The 25,273-nt window shown below is 38.9% G+C and overlaps 1 protein-coding gene across 4 annotated transcripts in view; it reads left to right on the plus strand.

Annotated features, from left to right (window-relative positions):
- The window catches only part of ARHGEF26 (Rho guanine nucleotide exchange factor 26), a 77,176-nt gene that overhangs the window by 2,913 nt on the left and 48,990 nt on the right, over positions 1 to 25,273 (plus strand). For 3 of the 4 annotated variants that reach the window (XM_087933328.1, XM_026701648.2, XM_026701649.2), the window contains exon 1: positions 23,992 to 24,144. The gene's annotated coding sequence lies outside the window, so the exon portion shown is untranslated. Of the gene's footprint in view, positions 1 to 14,996; positions 15,075 to 23,991; positions 24,145 to 25,273 lie in introns of those variants that run through there. The other variant, XM_087933329.1, reaches the window with a different exon arrangement.

A 25,273-nucleotide genomic window follows, 5' to 3' on the forward strand; every position in this document is an offset into this window, starting at 1 on the left:
TGATCCTCATTTGCTGTAACTACAACAGAGCTATTTTCAAGTGATAACAGCGCTACATTCAGCATTCTCCCTTTAAAGATTAGTTTCATGCTCCTTACCTGTGGAAAACCAACAATTTAACTTTAATAGTAATTCTCTCCTAGAAATGATATATTACTTTGTTCCGTTAAAGAACTTTTATTGTTTGACCCTTGCTTATTTTCATTGCTGTTGTCTAACTGAGAGCATCAATTAGCCAAGAATGTTTTCCTTTAAACATCTGGTCTAGAATAAAGATGCAAATTTATCACATGCATATTTATTATGCAAATTATCAATTCCTATAATAAATGTTCAGGAAGACATTGTGTCAAGAAGAAACCTTGAAGAGATAATTATTCTTTAGTTGCAGCACAGAATTTCAAGTGGCTTGTGTGGGCATATTTCATGCATATGGCAATATCTACTGCAGCAGTAGAAAACTTATTTCAGTCCAAGATCCAAACTGACCCTAGGGAATTTCCTGGGTAGCAGAAACAAGTAGTAATTCCAGGCAGTGAAGGCTTGACTTTTGCCCTCACCATTGGGCAAAAATGGGGTTGAGAGTTAGGGGTGGTTTCGTGTTTACCATGTTTTTGTTGCTTCTTGTGTACCTAGAATCATTGCATGAGATGGGTGACCATCTAGGTCAAACGTGGCAAGTTTAATACTTCTGCTAGGTTCTGAGGATATTCCGAATTATATAAAATCTGTGCCGGAGACAGAAAATTATTGTTAATGACATATCATTACAATGTATACATTTCATATATTGTAATTACATTTGATGTACAATAATATTTAAACATTTTTACTGGTTTACATTTTTATAACCTTTTTAAAAGTTGGAATTAAATGTTATGAATGTGGGTTTTTTACAGTCTTTTACAAGAGCAGGAAGTATATTTCTTATCTATAACTGCCTTATAGACCAACAACAAAAAAACACAAAGAAATAACACAAACCACAGGAAGGCTTTTATTATATATAACCCTAATCACTAAGCCTATTCCCTGTGACAATGTATGGAAGCAAAAATTGGACTTTAAAGAAGCAGTATAGGAAGAGTATTGATTCATCTGAACTTTGGTGCTGGAGAAGACTCCTGAAAATACCCTGGACAGCCAGGAAAACAAACTTATTGTATGATTGAACAAACCAACCCAGCGTTCTTACTCAAGCCACAAATGACCATGCTCAAATGGTCCCATGGACACATTACACGAAATCGTAGCTCTCTGAAGAAGGTGTTAATGTAGGGAAAAGTAAAGGAAAGAGAAGAAGAGGATTTTCAACAACAAGGTAGGCAGACTCCGTTAAAGTAGGGACGAGTGTATCTTTGGAAGGTTTGAAAGAAGAGGTTAAAGATAGACCATCATGGAGAAAATCTCGATGAGACTTTACAAAATGATGCTTGATGGCACATAATCTTACTTTTATACTAATGTATATGTTCATGCATAGGTTTTTCTCTAATACCTAAACAATCCTAAGAACAATTCTTTTCTCCTCAGTTACCTTAACTTATAACACAGGTTTTAGCCGGCCCTTTTATTAATTTATTTGTTTATTTTGATTTGTCAATCGCTTACAAGATAATAGGTATAAGTATATACATAGTTATGAATACACGAAATGGGTACATATAAGAAAAATAAAAGAAACAATAGGACAGGGATGGTAGGCACGTTGGTGCGCTTATGCACGCCCCCTACAGACCTCTTAGGAAAGGGGTGAGGTCAATAGTAGACAGTCTAAGACTTTAAGTTTTTGGGGTTTGGGGAAGAAACCACAGAGTCAGGTAGAGTATTCCAGACATTGACCACTCTGTTGCTGAAATCGTATTTCCTGCAATCAAGTTTGCTGCGGTTAACCTTGAGTTTGTATCTATTATGTGCTCTTGTGTTGTTATGATTAAAGCTGAAGTATTCATTGACAGGTAAGTCATTGCAATGTATTATTTTATATACCATACTTAGATCAGACCGAAGACGGCATAATTCAAGGTTTTCTAGGTCTAGAATTTCAAGTCTGGTGGCATGAGGTATTCTACAACGAGTAGAGGAGTGGAGAACTCTTCTTGTGAAATATTTCTGGACTTTCTCAACTGTGCTAATATCAGATACGTAATGTGGGTTCCAGACTGATGAGCTGTATTTGAGTATTGGTCTAGCAAATGTTTTGTATGCTCTAGTTAGTAGTGTGATATTACCAGAGAAAAAGCTATATAGGATTAGGTTAACAACTCTTCATGCCTTTTTGGCTATGTAGTTACAGTGGGCTCTAGCACTTAGATCATTAGAGATGAGTATTCCAAGGTCCTTTATAGAGCTTGGATCATCAACAAGGTCTTGACTATTTAGCTTGTATTTTATTTTCTGATTTTTTTTGCCAATATGTAAGACAGAACATTTATTTGTTGAGATTTGAAGTTGCCATTTGTTTGACCATTCTGATACATAGTCAAGATCTTTTTGAAGGGTAGCAGTATTGTCTGTGGTATTGAACAGCTTTACAACATCAGTGAAGAGGATGCAGTTGCTCTTAATATGATCACAGAGGTCATTTATGTAGAGTATGAAGAGAGTTGGTCCTAGAACACTGCCTTGAGGTATACCACTATTGACAGATACAGAATTTGATAGGACACTCCCAATTTTGATCATTTGTTGTCTGTTTGACAGGAATGCTTCTATCCAGTTATGCAGTTGTCCAGAGATACCATAAGATTTTAGTTTTAGGAGTAGTTTGTCGTGTACCATTGAATCAAAGACTTTACAGAAGTCTATGTAGATTGCATCTATTGTTTTGCCCTGATTGAGTTGTGTAGTCCATATGTTTTTGCAGTGTAAGAGTTTCAGATAGTTTTTTCTGAACTTATAACACAGGTTTTAGCCAGCCCTTAGTCACCTTCAAGTTACTTGGCTTCTATTGCTCTTAGCTGCTGTTCTGAATTGCTTCTGAAGTGTTGGTTTTGCAGTCTCCTCTGTCTGTGCTGAAGTGGGAAAAGGAAGATGCTTTACCAGCTACTAGTTGGCTGTAACATCTCTATTGGGATGGTGAAGCTGCTGGATTTCTTTTCAGCTTGTCTGCTGTAGCCTTGTCGAAGTCCAAGTTGGCTCCTCCTTCACCATCAATTGCCTGCTGAGCGGAGGGCTGCTCCACTCCCTCAACTGTGAATTCTTCTCTGCTCTCCCACACAACACAAAGCTTTCTCCAAAACACACCTACGTACCCATGCTCTTGTGTTAATAGTGTTTTCCTTTTGTAATTGGAAACCAAGTGTAGAAACCAAGGCTCTTGATGCTGCCTTAAAGTCCCAGGGGACAAATCAAAGGGAAGGAAGAGTTCATGCAAATCACTTTAAGGATTTCCTTCCACAGTGTATTTGCCTTGCATGTTCAGAGGAAGCTTGAAAGTGAAGAAAGGGCTTTGGACTGACTTTCCAGAAACTATCCTGCTATTCGAAGTGTCTCTTTGTCTAATGTTTTTCATATAGCTCTAAGGAGAAACATTTCCCATTCAAAGGAAGAAAAAAAAAAACGTTTGGAAGTTTGTCTGATAACCTGGTTGAATCTAAAGAGGATTTTTTTTACCAGAAATACTTTTCAGTTATTGCAAACCCACAATCTGAAACTATTTGTCATCTTTTAATATGATATTCCATTATAATCAGATGCCTTTTTTGTTCTCTTTCTCCCACCAGATATGTGCAAACCACATTTAATTTTCACACTAAACCTGGTTTTTCTGGAATATTTTCATTGAAAAATAAAAGCATTAAAAAAATCTATACTGACTTTTCTCTCACTTGAAGGTAGATTATTATACATATTCAGCTGATCTTTTCTACCAGTTAGATTACTATTAATCTTCAAATATAATTTTTTTAAAAGCTTACTTTTTCCACATTTTTTCCCCATCAAGAACTTGAATACTATTAATACTCTCAGTTGAGTTACAGTAAATGTTTGGTTCAATGCAATTTTTAAGTAAGATTTTTTGGCTATTAAAGCAATTAAAATTATGATAAAAAATAAATACACAACAATTGCCTTTAGCTCAACTAATATCAATCAGATAATACTAGAGGGATTTATAGAACCAATGGTTGTAGTTTTATTCTTACGTTACAGCTAACCATGTCTGGCTGACCCAATTGATAGTTACTCAAAACATGCAATGAATGAATGTTGGACTGTGTGGCTCATTCTTAGTATTTTAGGAAAAACAGAAGTATACATATGCTCCTTCAAATTTCACAGCCTGTTATTAAGCAGAAATAAGAGGCTGTGGATGTTGCTTATCTTTGAAGATCCAAATGTACTATCTTGAGATTACTCTATTTTTAAATCAATTGGATTTGGTAATCAAGCTAAGGGGTGTAGAAAAATGAACTACTACAATTATCACGCTTATCTATGTGCATGTAGAATCACATCAACCCTAAGCAAGAAAAAGGATTTACATTTTCTTCACATCTCAGGAACCAAAACACTCTTAAAAGTTACACTTCTTCCTTTCTTGTGATGCTTGCTAGCTATATGTCTGCAAAAGTTAAATTTTGATGCCTTTTGAATGGTATTTTGAATTATTCTCTTTTTTAAATCCAAAATTAGAACTGTTTTTGTCAGAAAGGTAGGCTGCATCCAGACATCAATCTTCTTTGACATTATTCTGTCCAATTCTATTTTATTTTTCTTGTGGAAGTGTCAGGTGTCAACCACACATTTCATTCTTCATTTTATCGCATCACTCACAACCTGCCAGGGTCCATCTTATCAGGAGCAGATTGTGATGGAATGCGGTTAGAGCTCTTCATCTCTGTTCTAGCTGTCCCTTCTACCTTCCCCTAATCACTCTCCAGAATGTAATTGAAAACCTTTGATAGAGAATACAGATGAGCAGGACACCTGCACAAGCATTTCATTTAAAAAGAGACTAAACCTGAATACCAGTTATTCAAAATAGTTAAAACTATTCATCTTTGCTGAGTCCCCCTATAGTAATAAGAAACTTTCATTCTTGATTTTGATACTTGTATTGTCAGTTATAACAATATGCTGTGATTTGGTGCAAAACCTTTAGCAACAGGATTCATTTTATTTTTTGATGTGATAGTGTAACAGATTTTTGGGAAAGTTCTGAAGACTTGCCTTTTCAGCAGGGTGATGCGTGACACCATTAAAAAATTTTTTTAATGCCCTAAAGTTTGTAGCAGCTATAATTATCATCTGCCATGACACAGACTGTTAAAGTTGTTAAAATTGTGGTTGCTCCTCAGCAAGGCCTTTGTTGAAGGAGAGTGAGATTCCTCACATCATCATACTTGCCATCTTTTCCCCTTAATCTTTAATTGTTTTTATTGTAATTTCTTTGTATGATTGTTAGAAATAACTGCTCAGAGTTGTTAACAGTCAGGCGTCACACAAGTTTAGTAGATTATTATTATTAGCACAGGCACTTCTTGACTTACAACTGTAATAGAGCTGTATAATGCCTAAAGTTGCCTTGGCAATTTTGGCAGCTTCTAAATAGATTAGATAAACAAATAAAATTAATGTATATTCTTTCCTGTTAACTATGGTTACTTTCACATCTTTTGTGTGCTGTGTGCATATGCAAAGGCGATGGTGGGGTTGGTGCTTAGAGAAATAAATTTCTACTAACTGGGAGAATTCTTAAGTTCACATAGTGTTTTATTCCTCCTCTAAGCTTGTTTCAGTTTCCAATAGCAACCACATGCCCTTCCTCTTTTCCTTGTGTTTGCTCTGTGGAAAGTTTTTTAAAATTTAACAATAGACTATGACAAGTGGCAAAACTGGGTACAGTTCATGAGATGTGAAAATATTGACGGCACTTACATCTGAGTATTCTCAGATCAGATATTATTCAAAAACAGACCCATCAGGATCTCTCTATGAGAGAGAGAAAGTTACTGCCTGAGAATATGCATATTTACTCAGAAGCAGTGCCAAGGGAACATTTGTCTGGGCCCCTTTCCCACAAAAGGCCATGTCTATTTTGAAAAATTAGAGGATTGATTGGCATCCTTTTACTTCTTAAGCTCTTTTGTATAAGCTAATTGCATTTCTGGCTGTCTGGTTTGTATTTGTAGCCAGGCTTAGCAGGATAACATACATGTACATGTACATGGGAGACAGATGCTGCTGCTGAATCCCTAGGCAATATTACCATGTCTTACATGAACATCACATTTTACTCATCCTTCCAGTATCATATTTATATTAAGTTCTGCCTATGGAGACCTAAGCTTGACAGTTGTCCATCGGACCCTCCTTTATTGCTGTGGAAGAGTAGGCAGACTATGACGGAGAAACTGAGACCCTACTAAAGAGACCACGGTTGAAGATATCATGCAAGTATTAGACATGTTGCTTCCAGTTTTAAGGTATCTAATCCAAAATAAAACTTGATTGTCTAAGGCAGGCCTGTCAAACTCACAGTCTTTGGGCCAGATGCGTCACACGCTGGCCACACACACACCTTTAGCGAAGGGGGGAAAGTCACAATATGACAAGTTTGACACCCCTAGTCTAAAAGACCTGTTTGGATCCCAAGTGCTTTTTTTCCTGATTCACTGCCACCCCTGTGATAGCACCAAGAAAGTAGCAAATATTACCTATGGATTTTTTGCAATAAGTGGCCATGTTCTTGTTATGGAATTAATTCTGGGGGTCTCTCTGAAAACATCAGCATATATTAGTCCGTTTATTCTAAAGACTCATAACTTTTATTTATTTCACTGATTTATTTTACAGTACTTATAAATATTCCATCTCTGTCAGAAATACAGATCTTCATCTTTAATCCAAACCAGTATTAATATAAAAGCAAGGATAAAAACTCAAATGTGGGATCGGATAAGTGCCCACAATCAGGCAGCTAGGTCTAAAAACACATTAAAAAAGAATAATGTGAATGTTTTTCTAGAACTGCAACAAGATAAAAGCTGCAGATATTCCTGAAGAATGTTCCATAAGGATGGAGCGATTTCAAAGAAATCATGTTAACTTGCCCACTGAAGAGGTATATGAAAACACCTTGAAGAAGGAATGTGAGAATAATTAAATAAACATTAGGTCAGCATTGATGAGAAAGGGGTAAGAAAGAAGCTCAATTCTCGGTGTAAACTGGAGAGAAACTGTTAAACTTTTCATGAATATTATACTCTACAATAGCAAACTAAGTTCCTGTAATCTTTGTGGTCTCTGATGATGTCCCACCAATCTCACTATGGGACCCAGTTTTCTGCAGCTCCTCTGTTGATTATTTATCATGGCAATCTAAAATGAGAGACCGGCAATGAAAAGCCAGTTCCAGATTTGACTAGCCATAGGTGAAGGTGGAGCTCATTGTTAGGGTACAAATAGGATGCAAGCATACAGGTGACCAACCTTTCTATGTTATAGTAATAAATATTCTACAGCTAGTTCTCTACTTACAACATTTCAGTTAGTGACCATTCAAAATTACAATGGCACTGAAAAAAGTGACCTAGGATTGTTTTTCACAGCTATGATCTTTGCAGCATTTCCATGATTATGTGATCAAAATTCAGCTGCTTGGTAATTGGTTCATACTTATGACCGTTGCTGGGCCCCATTGTCATGTGATCACCTTTTACAATCATCTGATAAGCAAAATCAAACAGGATAACTAGATTCACTTAACAAACAGGTTACTAAGTTATCAACTGCAGTGATTCACTTAACACCTGTGTCAAGAAAGGTCATAAAATGGGGCAAAACTCACTTAACAAATGTCTCAGTTAACAACAGAAATTTTGGGCTCAGTTGAGGCCATAATTTGAGGATTACCTATATTTCTCTTTGAAGTGCACCATTTGTTAAAGTTTGCACTTCTACTGTGTTTCTCACAAAATAAGGCCAGGCCTTTTGATTTTTTTGACCCCTGAAAAAATGGCTAGGCCGTCTTTTCAGGGGTGACTTAATTCCTGCCCCCTTGCATCCTCGGGCAGGTGGGCGGCGATGGCTTGGATGTTGATCTCGGTGTTGGTGGAGCACTTCGTATCGGAAGACCTTCTGCCACCATTGCTTTCCCTCCTCCCCGTGCTGACGCATTTAGAGAACGCTGTGGCATTTGGCGCAGCCACGCATGGCCAGCCAGGGCTTCTCCCTGCAACCGGAGCCTGGCAGAGACACTCGGCTTCAGGCGCTCCTGTCGCCGCCTTCCCTTCCCTTCGCCTTCGAAGGCAAAGCCAATTCTTTTAAAAATGATGCCCTACTACCAGTATGACACAGCCTCCCCTGCCCAAGTAGGCAGCCAAACCCCACGTTGGGAGGCAAATCTCCCAGGGCTGCAGCACAGGATCGGCTCATCCTGGGAGAAGTGCCCAGCCACCAGCCCTGCCTGGCACCGGGCAGAGCGCGAAGAGCTTTGCTTGGGGTGCCCAGCGCAGCTGACAGGCAGGCCCTCCTGCCCAGCAGTGGAGCTTTCACCAAAGTAGCGAGCGCCTCCCCGCCGGGCCCTCCGCTCATCCTGCCAGGGCTGCACCAGAGCCGTGTTGGCTGGGCAGAGCTGGGAAAGCGAGCCGCGGGTGCGCGCCCACCTGCCAAGCGAAAGAGCCAGGCTGACCCGAGCTTGGCATCCTTCCCAAGTCCCTCCAGCCTGAACCTGAAGAGGCTGCCTGAGGCAGTGATAGCACCCATCTTTCCGCTGACAGGAAGGTGAGGCAACGGTAGTGCTGCTTCCCTGGCCGGCGGGTTTGGCAGAGAGAGCCTGAAGCCACCCATCCTTTCCACCCCTTGCCCAGCCTGTCCCCATCCCCATGCATCTCCAAATGTATCGGCAGCTCCAAACGCTGCAACAGCATGGGCATCAGGCAGAGGCACTCACTCGGCGGGGCTCAGCTCGGAGGAGGATGCGGTGCAGGCCATCACCTTGCCTCCCTGTCCACAGATGGGTGGGTGCTATCACTGCCTCAGGCAGCCTCTCCCAGTGCCCCTTCGGGTTCGGGCTGGAGGCACTTGGGAAGGAAGCCAAGCTCATGTTGGCCCGGCTCTTTCTCTTGGCAGGTGGGTACGCACCCACGGCTCACTTTACCGGCTCTGCCCATCCTGCATGGCTCTGGCACGGCCCTGGCAGGATGAGCAGAGGGCCCGGCAGGGAGGTGCTCGCTGCCTTGGTGAGAGCTCCACCGCCGGCAGGAGGGCCCGCCTGTCAGCTGCACTGGATGCCCCAGGTGAAACTCTTCGTGCTGGCGCCAGGCAGGGATGGTGGCTGGGCACTTCTCCCAGGGTGGGCTGATCCTGCGCTGCAGCCCCAGGAGATTTGCCTCCCCACGTGAGGTTGGGCTGCCCTCTCGGGCAGGGGAGGCTTTGTTGTACCAGTAGTAGGACGTCATTTTTAAAAGAATTGGCTTTGCCTTTGAAGGCGAAGGGAAGGCAGCGACAGGAGCTCTTGAAGCCGAGTGTCTCCGTCGGGCTCTGGTTGCAGGGAGTGTCTCCGAGTGTCTCCGCTGGGTTCTGGTTGCAGAGAGGCCAGGCTCTGGCTGGTTACGTGTGGCTGTGCCAAATGCAGTGGCATTGCTCTAAATGCTGCAGCAGCACGGGGAGAAGAGAAAGCAACGGTGGTGGAAGTTCTCCCGATATGAAGTGCCCCACCAATGCCAAAGTCAACACAGGCAGCACCATATCCGGATATGCAACAAAAGTACTTCCTAACGGCAAGCCCCCCCCCGCCATTCCCCCCCATTTCGCATGTTTAATATAGGCTTTAATTTGGGGGAGGGGCTTAATTTCATTTTATGCCTATAAAACATGCTGGGACTTCCTATTGGGAGTGGCCGTATTGTTGGAGAAACACGGTAGTTATAAATTAATTAGCATAGACAAACATGCCATTCTTTTCTTCTTCTTTCCTTTTTGGTAAGATGACATGGAGCTTCAGGTTTGATTCCCAAAAGATGCTAAGAGTGTAAAGGGTCACGAATACAGCATCTGTTTGTAACTTTTTAAAGTATCTGTGTTTCTTCATGAGAAAAGATGTGGCTGATTTAATGAGTTGCAATCAAGTACTAGGTTTTTGCCCTTGTGCCCTTCTGAAATCAAATCTGAACTGTTGTATAGCCCTATTCTGTGGTAATGCATGTTTTTCTAGGTAAGTGAAAAGATGTATTAAGGATAAAAATCAATCACCAACTTAAAATTTAACTCTAGTTAATTGACTATTCATTTGTATGTGGTTTTTGAAGATAATGCAGCCGTTACAGGAATACTGCTTTGAAGTTAAAATATATCATTTTAAAGCTTAGATGGCAGGGTACATTATAAAAGCAAAAATGTATCTTGCTTAAAAAAGCTTTTAAAAGCCTTGGGTTAGGAACAAGGAAATGGCTAATCACTCCTTGTTATGTGAATATTCCAAAAAAAATACTCGTGCTCATTAATTTTAAACTAAGCATGATATATTAACTAATTTTATTCAAAAGGACTCCCTGTAATAGAATATCTTGATAGAAAAGCTGATGGTAATGAAAAAATGACTCTAAGAAGGTCATAGGCTGGAGGAAATACATAATCTGCTAAGCATCTATGGAAAATAGTACTGGATAGCAAAATGTGTATAGTGTGCCAGACAGCTAAAAGAGATATGACACCTGGGGCTAACATGATGTTAAGTATTTTTTACAGTGCCAGTGCTCTTCCTTGTCAATTTCATGAAACAGTTTGATGATCATCTGCAAATCTTTTTATTTACTGACTTTTAAATGCTATGAATATACAGCAAAGAACATCATTTGCTTACTGTCAAATCGCCCGAGCAATTCCTATGAAGAAGAGCTGCAAAGACAACATTACCTTGTGATTCTAGGACTGCAAAAGCCCAGGAGTTGGAAGCAAGATGGAGCCAGAATTGCTATCAATGGAGAAATGAACTATCCCAAGTTCCAAAGAACCACAGTGCTTCAAAGAAAATAAAGCCTCTTTATGCCTAGTGATCCTGTTTTTCCCCCCTAATCTGTCTGCCTTGAAATCCTAAACTCATGGCATAGGAAAACTCCATTGAAAATAGGGAACTAGGATTAGAGTTTTGTACCCATCTTGGTTCAATTTAAAGAGCTTCTTTAGGCATGGTGGACTTCTTTCCTTTCAAAATGAAAGTCAAAAGTCTTCATTGAAGAGAAACAGAAATGACACAGGTCAGGCCTATGTTTCAAGAAGGTAGAGAGAGATTAACTGCTACAATAAGGCACTTCGCCTCTATATGATGAAGTGCTTTTCTGAAATAGGCCCTGGTCAATTTATACATTATTGTTGAATTATGGTAAGTTTCTATATTAGCAGAAGACACACAGAATTGTGTGCATTAGGGCAAATTGCTTGTAATAACAAATATAATCCTTCTATTTTTTAATTTAGAAACAATGTAACGTAACAGAATATATCATAAATAAATACAAAGCAATAGGGTAAAAATGTAACTATGTGGTCTGAATTTACTTACACCCACACATTCCTATTTCTAAGACCTCCATGATGATATTTGCACCAAATATCTTTCTTTCTGGGGAAAAAATGTTTGCTAATTTCTGGTGTTAATAATAATAAAACTTTATTTGCGGTCACGGTCCAAAACACAAGTACAACAAAAGAAGAACATGGGAAAATTAATCATGAACAATTGGTCACCAAAAACTTGACTAGGGGGAATTACAGCATTCTCCTCTGATGGTTGCAGCTCTTAAAAAAATTTGGAAACCAATGATATATGAGGAGCCATCCCCTAGACAATATAAGAACAAATTACTAATATTGGGTCTAGAAGGGTCTGTTTCAAGGAGAGACAGTAACTTAGATCTGCCTGCGTTATACATAGGGCAAAAGGACATGCTCCACAGTTTCAACCTCAGCTCTGTCACAGGGGCATAGCTGCTCGTTAATCGGGAGCCCCTTAAATCGCCCATCCAGTAGTGCTGAGGGCAAGACATTAAAGCGAGCTAGGGAGAAAGCTCTTCTATACTTGGGAATGGTTAGAGTGTAAAAATAGGAAGCCATCCTCAGTCCGTAATTATTAAATTGGCTGAAGATCAGAGGGGAGCAAGTTTTGTTAGCTCTGGCTTGTAGATATTGCAAGTCAATGTCCACAAGCCATTGGACTACCCTATTTCTGGTGTTGAACATCTTCAGTTTCCAATTTGGGTGTTTGTGTAGAGTTAGATATTTCCATATAGCTGTGTTACAGACACATAGCATATGTGTCCATTATATTCCATTATATTCTGTCTAAACTGAGAACAGTTTGCTCAGATTCCAGCCCATGATTCTATGAGATTTACAACCAACATGGAATCATTAGACAAATAAGTCATTGCAGCTGAACAAGCACTTTCAACTTCAAACAGTGGGAAATGTTTATCAGAGACATTTCATTTCTAAAAGGTTCACAGCTTTCTTTTACATACTATGCAAACATAAAGTTGCCGAGGAACATTTTTGTGCATCAATCTTTTTTCTTGTTTTGTTGTTGTTAGTGCTGGATGTATGGGTTATTTTTTTCCTGGGTTGTATTTGATTTTTGTTGATAAAACAAATATATTTTTAAAGAAGAACAGAAAAAGATTTTAGTTCGTATTCACAAGGAGCATATTAATTCCAACCACCCCCAACTTAAAAAGAGAAATGGCAACCTGAGGAGAACCAGCATTATCTAAATTCAGAGTGAAAGACAGTGCCAGGGAAATAACAGGATTGGACAGCAACAAAGCAAAAGGAACTTCAATTGCTAATTTAAAAGAGAAGCTGGGGGTAGGAGGTTAAAATAGTTATTAGAAGAAAGAAAAACTGAAAAGTACAAAAGAAGCAGTTTCTGTTTCTGGTAAGAGAAACATAAAAGCATTACATTTCAGCTGTTCATATCTAAATAACAAACGTACATTGCATAAAAATTGAAACCCAGGGAAATTTATATTTGGATCCAAATTAAAACAGGATCAAATACATCAAGCTTTTGGAACCCAATCCTGAAAATAAAGAAGTTCCCAACTGTCTACTCTACCACCACTACTCACCCCAAGCCAGTTCTGACAGTGATGCTCCCAGAAACAGGGAGGGAAGTCTTCAGTTTTAAATCCTGAATATATTGGTTGTAAAAAATAGCTTTAAAGGGAGCAATAATCACCATACACATGACAACTTTGATGGTGGTCTTTCCCCATTTAAACAAAACAACTATTTGCTTTAGGGTCAGAAGCTCAAACAGAGGCCTGATTTTCTGTCAGGCAGAAAATAGGGAGCAAAAGCTTCATCAGTAAAGAATGAATGACACATTGAATGAATTAATTTGTGGAAGGTGCCAATAAGACATATATATATATATATATATATATATATATATATATATATATATATACACAACGCATATACATATATATATACAACGCATATATATACAACGCATATATATATATATATACAACGCATAGCTTTTTTTTTTTTAGATAGAAATAGTTTTTAGGTAAGAATTGAAAAGAAAGGGTGAAAATATTTTTTAAAAAAATCCAAGTCAATTTCTTGAACCAAATCATCATGCAAGAACTACAGTAATTAGATAGATAGATAGATAGATAGATAGATAGATAGATAGATAGATAGATAGATAGATAGATAGATAGATATTTCCAACTCTCTCTTGGAGATTAAAGTCTGATTTGAGCCAGTCCAATGAGCCAGTCCAATGTAGTAATTAAAACATTAGGAGACCATGATTTCTAGTCCTGCCTTGGGCAAAAAAGCCAGATAGTATCTTCAGACCTAAAAAGAAAGCAAAGGCAAACCGCTTCTGAAATCTTGTCAGGAAAACTGCAGGGACTTGTTGAGGTAATCACTAGGAATCAAAAGAGAAGAGGGGAGGGGACAGGAGTGGAGAGAAGGGGAGGAAAGGGGAAGAGAGTAAATAGGGAGGGGAGGGGAGGGGAGGCCCTGACTATGGTAGAGATAGAGTTTGTTTAACTGATTATGTGCCATCAGGTCATTTTTCACTCCTAACAACGCATAGCTTTTTTTTTTAGATAGAAATAGTTTTTAGGTAAGAATTGAAAAGAAAGGGTGAAAATATTTTTTTAAAAAAATCCAAGTCAATTTCTTGAACCAAATCATCATGCAAGAACTACAGTAATTAGATAGATAGATAGATAGATAGATAGATAGATAGATAGATAGATAGATAGATAGATAGATAGATAGATAACACCATAACAAGCAATGAACAAGAAAACACAATTGATGCTCAATCTTAAAGACAATTACAGACTTTAGACAAAGCAGCAAAGAACTCGGTGATCATGGGACTATGGTTAAGATGGGTGAAACAAAGAAAGCAGTGTGTTTCTTTTCAAGCAATGAAAAGAAACAGAAGCTTGATTTCGCTTCATTGCCTTTAAAACGTTAAACAAAGACAGACTACCATGGACAAAGTTGCTATACGCAGTTAATTTATTCAGGTTGTACATTAAAACTCTTGATCTGTGAAAGAGTTGGTTTCCTTATTGGTTTATTGGCGAAGTGAATTGGCATTCTCTGAATTTTCCTTCAAGATGCATGCATATATTTCTTCTTAACTCAATGGGTAGCAGAAGCACATGAATAATAGCAGCACAGGGACAATTCATGTGCTTTTGTCTGTATCAGTTCTACAAGATTCTTAAGCTTGGCAGCCTTTTTGGAACAAAATTTAAATAAGAAGTTATGAAAACTGAATAATGTTTAAAGAAAATGTATGGTGCTAAATTCATATGAAAATATCCTATATTTCTGACTTCCTTTGCAATGCTAACCTCAAATCCAATTTTCTATCTCCCTGCTGCCTAGATATAATCTATATATCCAATCAGAAATTCCCTGTATTAGGAATGATATGTAGCCTTTATGTGTTAAATCCTGTTGTAACTTACGACATCGAACTACTTTTTACGTCTCACATTTTCCTTTTCCAGATAAACAGAATCGCTGCTGTTCTCTGCATGGCAAGTTGGGTGTAGGCCCAAGTTTTTGTTCTAAAAGTATGTGTATAGGTGAGTACTCAGGTTCAAATTCACTGAGGGAAGGAAGCCTTATCTTTTCTCAGGCATAATGAAAGCAGAATACCTTTGTCAAGTACAAGGAAATTGGCAGTATGTTTACCAAATGACTAGCTAGCCTGCATTCCTCTACCTGTTTCCTTTTAAGCTCAATTTCAGAAATAATGACCAAAATATTTCAACATGAATTTAAGTAGCAGGAAACTTGAAGACACAAGCCAAGACTAACAGTAGTTATAGAAGGTATGCACAAAACTTTCCAAAAGAATGTGTCTACTTGAAAATTGAGGACTTAAAATAAGATCTAAACATAAAGGGCAATCAATATATATTCTGGAAAAATGTACACTAATCTAAAAAGTTCTGAACCTGAAAAATAATTAATAACTATTCTAGTTCAATAACACCTGGGTTTTATTCCTAATTATGATGGAATGTTTTTCCTTCTACATTTTTGAAATTTATAATAACAATAATCTGACTGTATTTCAGGCTGTTTTACAGGGGAATTAAAACAACAGATTTATGCCAAATATGTCTTCAGTGACATCACTTATCAGTTTACTTAAAATGCATTCTTGAAACCACTTTAATAATAAAGAAAAAGCTGAGCAGGGCCAGATAAGTTAATATGGATGGGAGAATATCAGGAAATCCCTGGGAAATAGGCTCAAACAAACAAATCCTGGTGAAAGTTAATGGCAAACCTCTTATATATTGTTGCTGAACTACACAATTTGTGTCCACACAATCATTTTGCTTGTCAACCCATGCAGTTTGTTTATTGTCCATGTAATCAATAGATATTGTGCTTGACTTGAGGGAGTATTTACCATTATTTTATTTTAAAATATTTTACATTAAATTGCAGCCTTCAACTAAATATGACAGGATAAATACAATGGCCCATGGTGAATTGGGCTATGGATTAATTCAGGGGTCTTCAAATTTGACATCTTTAAGACTTGTAGACTTCAACTCCCAGAATTCCTATTGTTTTTGTTAAAATTAGCACTATGTTGCTTCTACAGCTACGAGAAGAATGTTTGCTATTGTACAATCTATTGTCTTACTGGTTGCATGCCCATTACATAAAAAGATTAAAATATAGCACCCTGTTTTTATAAGATTTTATAAGATTTTATTTGATAATTTATTATCCCTTATTCTTTGTTTATAAATACACCAATTCTGGTTAATCACTAAACTCTAAACGTTTTTTCACCCATTGTGTTTCTAAAAAAAAAAAAAAGATAAATATACATACTACTTGAATAATAAATTAGCTACAAAATTGGTAAGAAATTTTTTTGTCTGACAGAGTTTCCTCTTTTTAAATACATATTAGTTCTAAAACAGCTTTCACTAATACTAATTAGTTGGTAATGTCTGCTTTCCCTTCCCATTTTTATTTATTGATTCGGTGATTATGGTTTATTTTAGAGGTCTCTCAAGAAGGATTATTTTAGGAAGTTCTCAACTATGGTTTCTACATATTACTACAGAAACCTCTTGTTGACAGTGCAGTATGTGCAAAATCCAGTCACATCTATCTACCATGTCTATCTATCTATCTATCTATCTATCTATCTATCTATCTATCTATCTATCTATCATCTATACATCCATCCATCCATCCATCCATCCATCCATCCATACATACATACGCTTGGTTTTTCCCAAGATTTTGTCAACAAATAAGATACTTGATATGGTAATGGACTTTGTCTTGCCCAATTCTAAAATTCAAAGAAATTGTGACTGTAATCATACAAAAGTTGTTACAAATTTAGACAAATTATTAAAGAGTTGCATTAACTGCAAGGTCCTGCAAGGTCCTACAAAAGATTCCCATTTGTAACATGTGACTGTAAAAGCTGGAACATTAGACTGAATGAAGAAAAAAAACATACTGTTGAATTGCATTTCTTGAAAAAATTATTGAGAATAATATCTTAGTCCCCAGGAAGAGCAAATGATTCATTAGTAGATGAAGTACAACCAGATTATTGTTTGAAGCACTAATAATGAAGCTAAGTTTAAATGTTTCTGATACTTAATGAAATGGCAAGAGTCATTTTAAAAGATCATGACACTTGGAAAAATCAAAGGCAACTCAAAACAGAGAAAAAAATGTGACTTGATGCAATCACAGTGACAAGAACCTAGTGAAGTAACTGTTGATCATCAGTGTGACAAAATGATGTCCATCAGTTAAGAAAAATAAAAAAATAGAAAATTAAAAAGTTACTCTCCCCGTCCTTTGGAACAATGTTCCTGCAGAAGTTAGGCCTTCTTTTTCTGTAGTTGACAATTCCTGCCCAAGCAATTTTATTATAAGACTCACCTATGTGTGAGTTGGGTAGCTATATAAATCTATTTAATAATTAAAAATAAACACAAAACTTGAACTCCAAGAAGCAAAAATTGATAGAAACTTTATGTTACATCTGGAATCATCCAGAAAACATGTTGAACTATTGTATGCTTGATTTTTCCATCATCCCAATTTGAAAGCAACAGATAAATTTAGAATACAGAGTAATCTTGGGATCAGATGAGTTTTTGCCAACTCACTTTATTCAACTCAACCATTAAATCTGACCTCCCAGTTCTGTCTGGGTGTCAAGTAGGCAGAACACAGTATAAATAAAATCTTCAGAATATTGCTGGTAACCTATGGATAGTTCTCTATTTCCTAGCTCTAGCTGTCTTTCTTGACCAGTGAAAGAGGAACAGGAAACAAGAAAGGAAATGCCATTCCTATTCATCCTTCGAGAAAGCTCAAATTTTAAATCTAAATTACTAGTATGAGTATTTCCTTTTTCCTGTACTTAGAAATAGATGGTATAATTATATTGCCTTTGACACTACTTCTTATTTACCAGCAATGAAAAATGACATTTGGGCTTTATTTCCTGCTGATGGTTTAACAACTACTTTTTGTCCTTTCTAAAGGTGGTTGTTCAGATTATTAATGTATTTTAATTACTACACTGTAAATTGCTGCAAAGGCATTAATTAAGGATGACATGCATATAAACACATTAAAAAAGTGGTCACAGGGAAATAGCTTTCTACAAATAGAAAGAGTCACCCCTTAAAGCCTGTCCTCATTAGTAGTCCTTAGCAGGGTTCATTTTTTATGGTGGCAATAGAATATGTTGCTGGCATAATAATGCATTGTCTTGACAATCTCTATCCTCCTTTGTGTTTGTTGGCCTTGCTGGGGTTTTGTGATTTAGAAAACAGTGGGATAAAGCTGTGTAAATCATGGTCTGACAAAGGTCACCCTTGTAGGAATAGGGACAAAATTCTGGTTGCTAGGCTGTTCTACTAATGCTGTAAATAACTAATAAAGGAAGGTTCTGAGATTTAATTTTGCATGTACTACTGACAATATCAATTTAAACACACGATCTATTTGCGTTATGCTTTGGCCTGAATAATTATTTTGGTTTGAAAATTTATGGATTGAAGAATTGCTGTGTTGCCATGAGGACAAAAGCCAGTGAAATTACTGCTAGGTTCCTACTTTGTAGGAACAACCATAATTTTGTCACCAAAGCTTTATTGAATGATATAGGGTCCACACAATCTTTCTGTGTATTTTATAAATCACCAAAACTATATTATATATATAATATATAATATATATATAATATATATATATATGTTTTCTGAGGTTCTCGCGGGTATTTGTATGTGGATCTTTGGTTGTTCGGGTTTTCTCCCGCATAAGATTCAAAGTATCTAGGCAACGTTTCGATGAAGTCTCATTCATCATCAGGCCTCTGTCTTCGGCTCTTGCTTTTCAGAGTGATGTGAGATTGCAGCTGTTTTTTGTTTTTTTTCCTTTCCAACTGCCAGTGGGGGTGGGACTTGATTGGGTGGGAGCTTGGCTGTGTTCTGATTGGGTGGGGGTGTCTTCTCATTGGTGGGGGGCCTGGCTGTGTTTTGATTGGTTGGGGGGTTGGCCGTGTTCTGATTGGCTGGATTTCCTGCTGCCCGGCTTCGAGTTCGAGGTCGCGCTGCATCTCCATAGTGGGTGTCAGCCTGCTTCATGTATGGCTCGGAGGGGTTTGAAGTGGGCAGTGATGAGGTTGCAGTGTAGCTTCTGGTCCATGGTCGTGTCTCATCTTCTGAGTGGGTGTGAGTCTGTTTTCTATATGGGAGTATGGTGGTGGCATCATTCGCCAAACAACTACAACCCTATGCAGAATCCATCAACTCACATGTAAGAAACTCATTCCAGTTCATCGAGATCATAAAGAAACAAAACTTATACCCAGCGACCTACTAGTAAGCTTCGATGTCATATCCCTCTTCACCCAAGTACCAATAAAAGAAGCCTTGACAGCCATCCAAAACAAATACAACCCCCCCCAAGCACATCCTAGATCTGACCAACCACTGCCTATCCAATACATACTTCACCTACAATGGACAAAAATACAAACAAATAGAAGGAGCACCCATGGGATCACCCCTCTCACCTGTCATCGCAAACCTCTACATGAAACACTTTGAAACACAAGCTCTAGAAAAATACGACCACAAACCCAAACTCTGGCTCAGATACGTAGATGACACCTTCATAATCTGGCCACATGGGAAAGAAAAACTGAACAACTTCCTCACACACCTCAACAGCCTACACCCCAAAATACAATTCACCATGGAAACAGAAGCCAACAATCAACTTCCCTTCCTAGATGTCTTGGTATACAAAAGATCCAATAGCTCCCTAGGACACACCATCTACCAGAAGAAAACACATACAAACCGCTATCTACATGCACTCTCACACCACCACCCAGCACAGATCAATTCCGTAGCCAAAACACTCATCTCCAGAACAAAATGCTTAGTCGATGAACAACACCAAAAAACCGAACTACACACTCTCACCAACGTACTTACAGCCAATGGATTCCAAAGACACAAGATTACCCACCTAATCCAAAAAGAAACCCCAACCAAAATCCAAGACAGAGAACAAGAAAACGGCAAAGCCCTCCTCCCATATATAAAAGGCACTACAGACAGAATCAGCAAGATCCTCCAAAAACACAACATTAAAACAGCATTCTGCACAAACAGAAAAATATCCACCATCCTAAGAAACCCCAAAGACAAAGTCGAATTAGAAAACCAAGGAGTATACGAAATCCCCTGCACTGCCTGCCCTGCCGCATACATTGGACAGACTAACAGAAGAATAAGTGCACGCATTGAAGAACATAAGAACTCAATCAAAAAAGAAGAAACGACCTCTTCCCTGGTCCAACACCTCAAAGCCACAGGACATAAAATTGACTTTAAAAATACCAGAACTATTACCAAAACCGAACACTTCAACAGCAGAATAATCAGAGAAGCCATAGAAATAGAAAAACGCCCACAAAGCATGAACAAACGAGATGACACCTCCCGCCTCCCAGCCATTTGGAAACCCGCCCTCATGAACAGACGAGTACCTAACATGAAGAATGACACCAGACCCACACCCATCAGAACCACACAAGATGCCACCACCACACTCCCATATAGAAAACAGACTCACACCCACTCAGAAGATGAGACACGACCATGGACCAGAAGCTACACTGCAACCTCATCACTGCCCACTTCAAACCCCTCCGAGCCATACATGAAACAGGCCGACACCCACTATGGAGATGCAGCGCGACCTCGAACTCGAAGCCGGGCAGCAGGAAATCCAGCCAATCAGAACACGGCCAACCCCCAACCAATCAAAACACAGCCAGGCCCCCACCAATGAGAAGACACCCCCACCCAATCAGAACACAGCCAAGCCCCCACCCAATCAAGTCCCACCCCACTGGCAGTTGGAAAGAAAAAAAAAAAACAGCTGCAATCTCACATCACTCTGAAAAGCAAGAGCCGAAGACAGAGGCCTGATGATGATGAATGAGACTTCATCGAAACATTGCCTAGATACTTTGAATCTTACACGGGAGAAAACCCGAACAACCAAAGATCCATAATATATATAATATATGTATAATACACACACAAACACAGTGCTGTGTGTTAAAGCTCATACATGTTCTGGTAATATATTATCTAGGCAATAGTAAGAAGTCACTTTAGTTCTCCTTGGGTGAGGGAAGCATTTTGCATTAAAAAAGAGAAAATGTGATTCTCAACTAGAAGCTTCATGTCATTCTAAATGCTTCCTCTAGTAGCTGGGAGAGATTTTTGCACATCTGTGCAGCTAATGTATTGGTTGCTGCTGTTGGTTGTATCAGAACGTATTACTTTACCGTACCTACATTAACTCAAGAAATTGGTCTGAAAAGTGTTTTTCTTATCCATACTGTTCCAGTTTTGCTAAGGAAAAATAGTATACATATATATATATTTATATTTTATACTCATGGTTTTAAAATAGAGTGATCTTCTGGCTTGATCCTAATCCTATCAGAAGTTTGATATAAGCATACAAAATTGTCAGCAGACACATAAGAGAAAAATCTGTCAAATCAAACCACACAGTAGTTGTAATCTTCATCAACTCTGAAAATTGTGATTTTTTTATTATGGAATTGCAATAATAAAGAAAACCTCATTTATTTGATTTCTAGCTTGCTTGGCATACAAATAGAGGTGGCTTCTCTGAAAAAGAAGTTGGCAAATCTACATATTTTAAAGTTGCCAAGTTTGAAAGGGACTGGTATACAGGAATTCTAATGAATGCATTCAGGAGCCTTTGAAATTCTTGAAGCTATCTAAAAACCTCTTGGCAAATTTGCATGATATACAAATAGTTTACTACTTTAAATGTTTTTCTTCTGATCCTTAAAATTACAGTATGTACCAAAGCCTTCAAAATGTTGCGACTTCTCTGAAGTTGCAGGTTTTGGTGCTTAGTAATTTTCAAAGATAGCCAACATTATTTCTGCTTATTTACAATCCAAAATCATGACCCTTCTCTTGATGTCATCATAAACTTCATTTGGAATGCTGTGAGATGATAGTAGAAGGTAATAATGACGAAAGGATAACAGACCAGAAAAATCATTGCAGCTGGGGATACAAAAGAACAGGAAAGACTCATTGTACTTCATTATACCAGACATTTTTAATTTAAAAAAAGGTGGGGGTGTGATAATGGCAATTCTGCAATGAATTGTATGGACACTTTCCTTTTCAATCCTCTAGGTTCATAACTCTTCCATAAGAATTAAGGTTAAATATTGGAACATAGCACAAGGGTAGAAAGGTTAGAGTAATAATGGACAATTATTTTACTAACAGCACAACAAGTATGCGGGCCCTTTGTAACACAGAGGTTTCTTTTACTTGACAAAGTACTTTTCTTCTTTCCTATTTGTCCACTGAAAGCATGGTCCAATAATGGCAATGCAGGAAGAATCTCACATTTCTCAGCTCCTAGCCGTTTTTTTTTTTCTTTAACAAGAGCAATAGCATTTAGACTTATATACTGCTTCACAGTGCTCTAAGAGTTTACTGAGTCAGCATATTTCTCCCAACAACCTGGCTCCTCATTTTACCGACCTCAGAAGAATGGAAGGCTAAGTCAACCTTGAGCCTGGTGAGATTCAATCTTCCAAATTGCAGTCAATTAGCAGTCAAGAGAAGTATCCTGCAGTACTCCACTCTAACCACTGTGCCACCGCAACTCTTTACTGTTTTAGTACTTGAAACTCTGAAATTGTTGAATCTCATTTTGAATAGGCCCATTATATGTGGGGAGCCAGTTTAGTACTTTAGATCAGACTGGAAAATGTAGGTAGATGCATAAAATTTATGCATGCTCGATATACTTTACTGAGCAATAACAAGGCTACAGAACACAGCCCCATGTTTGAGTGAGGTAGTGTAGCTCCAGTCCTTAATGAGCTGTAACAGCCAAGGCCTCCATTTAGGTTCCAATACCTTTAATTTGTCAGCAGAGCATAATTAAAAACCTATGACATAATTATGGTTTATTTAACACTGTGAAAGCTTATTACATTTTAGCATTATATGAACCAGTCCACTATGGTAGGGCTACAATATTCATATGGTTTTACTCAATTTAATTGGTATGGTCATTTTACTAATTACTAACAATAAACTAACATATCCACGTGGCAAACATCCAAACTTCAACCAGATAACAGCAAAAATGACATCAGTTTTCCTTACTTTTTGCCATCTGGATATCCGCCACTTAGACCTGGTTGCCCAAACTATGGCCAGTTTAACAGATTATTCTTTAAAAAAACCAAACCTGTTTAATTTGTGCATTAACCAGGATAACGGGCGAGTCTTCATGTTTATTAGAATTATCAGTAAGTTGATGAAGGAGAAAGCAAAGTTCAACATTGCTTCTCCCCCTCAAAATACGCTCCTGGTGGCAAGCAGTATTTAATTATATGACAATCCCAACCACGTGATTTGGTTTTACGCCTCATCCAGGTGATCCCTTCTTGTGGATCCTGCAGGGTGCTCACATCTTTTGGTCTGATAATATGTCATATATTTTGTCTATTGCGGTCTTTGCACTTCTGTTCGTCCCACACACTGAAATAGCTCAAAAGACTCCCCCGCTCCCTTATTTCCTCCTCCGCCCCTTTTGGAAACCATCCTCTTCAGCCTGTTAGGACCGGGGTGTCTGATTCCCAAACGCTGCCTGATTGATGGGACCATTTCACGCGCCCTAGACGGGAGGGTCGTGTCTTTGCATGCAAAATAGACCAGGTTCTTTGGAGACGGGCGGAGAAACCTCGGGGGGATTCGCGATTCTAAGCCGCCCGAGTGCCCGCGAGGCGGCGGCAGTAGCAGCGGGGATAGCCTTTCATTACGCCCTACTGTCGAGTTGAGAAGGTGGGGTTTGCCTTGGCGAGGGCGGGGCTCCGAGGAAGGCCGAGCACGGTGCGGGGACGGGACAGGAGGGCAAGGAGCAGGTCGAGTTTGGAGCGAGCGCCTGGAGCGCGCGGGAGCAACCGGTGGGAAGTGTTTGGCTGCGCCGAAGCTCGGAAACTTTGCCAGTCCTTTGCCGCCGCCTTTACTTTGGTGCGGTTCCGATGAGGTGAGTTGGGTGTGTTTCATAGGGGAAAGGTTAGACTTGACCCGAGAAGGGGAGGGGGGCTTCTGTATGTTGATATTTTGGCGGGAAAGACGCTTGGACTTCCCTAGTTGGGAGACAAACTGGCAGGAACCCCCCCCCCCTTTCCCGCAGAAAGTTTCCCTAGCAGCCTCTGCAGTTAAAGGGATCTTCAAGGGGGGGGGGGCTGAATTGGTGATTGTAAACACGGTGCTTCTTCCATCTCTGAGCATGTTGATTGAGGGTGGGGTCTTACAATCCTCTAGAAGACTTACTGTAGGGAATCACGTCAGTGCTCTTAAGACTGCTAACGGGAACAGTGAGCTGGTATGCGAGCAGTTACAGAGGAATGCACAATATAGGAATTACTCTAGTGCTTCTGCTAGGAGTGCGAGTTCAGAATTTTCTTCTTAAAGGTGCAGTCTGCTTAATTTAAAGGCTTCAGAAGGATTATGCCTCCTGGAAGGACAAAAGGAGGAAATCATAATAATCCTTCGTTTCAGATACTGTTCACTTCGAGGGATTGCGCACAGAAGGCTTCTCCCCTCCTCCTCTTGTGCTTCATTATGTGTCATAAACTCAGCCAAACATTATCAAAGAGTGCTGATTCAGAACTATTGCAACTGTATTATGGCCTACAGTTGGATTAATGGAGTTGCTGGAATTCTTGTTTGTTGTCCTTCTTAATACTAACTGTGTAATGTTGTAATCCTCAAAACAGGCCTGGCCTTTCTCAGCCTCAGGCTAAGCAATTGGGTAAACAGGCATCCTTGAGCATGGAGTTGTTGGAGCAAAACATAGTTCTAAACCCCCATTTTAAGTATTTTGGAACAAATGTCTAAAAGCAAAATCTTAGCTGCTGCTATCTTTTGCTTTTAAAAACTAATGTTGTGTAATAAATATACAAGTTTGTAAAACATTCCTAGACTTTGTACAGATTGGGGTTCTCCTGGCAGGAGCCACAATTTAATAAACTTTGCTGCTGAACTGCAATCTTGTACATGTTAGCTCAAAAATGAATACCCTGGAGTTCATTGATGCTTTCTTCAATGTGAATTTATGAAGGATTTGTTTTCTGTGAAAGGAGGTGAAATTTGTGCTGCTCTGCAGCATG

This window comes from Pseudonaja textilis, chromosome 4 (genome assembly GCF_049901715.1).
Source record: "Pseudonaja textilis isolate UNSWEBS1 chromosome 4, rPseTex1.2, whole genome shotgun sequence".
NCBI lineage: Eukaryota > Metazoa > Chordata > Lepidosauria > Squamata > Elapidae > Pseudonaja > Pseudonaja textilis.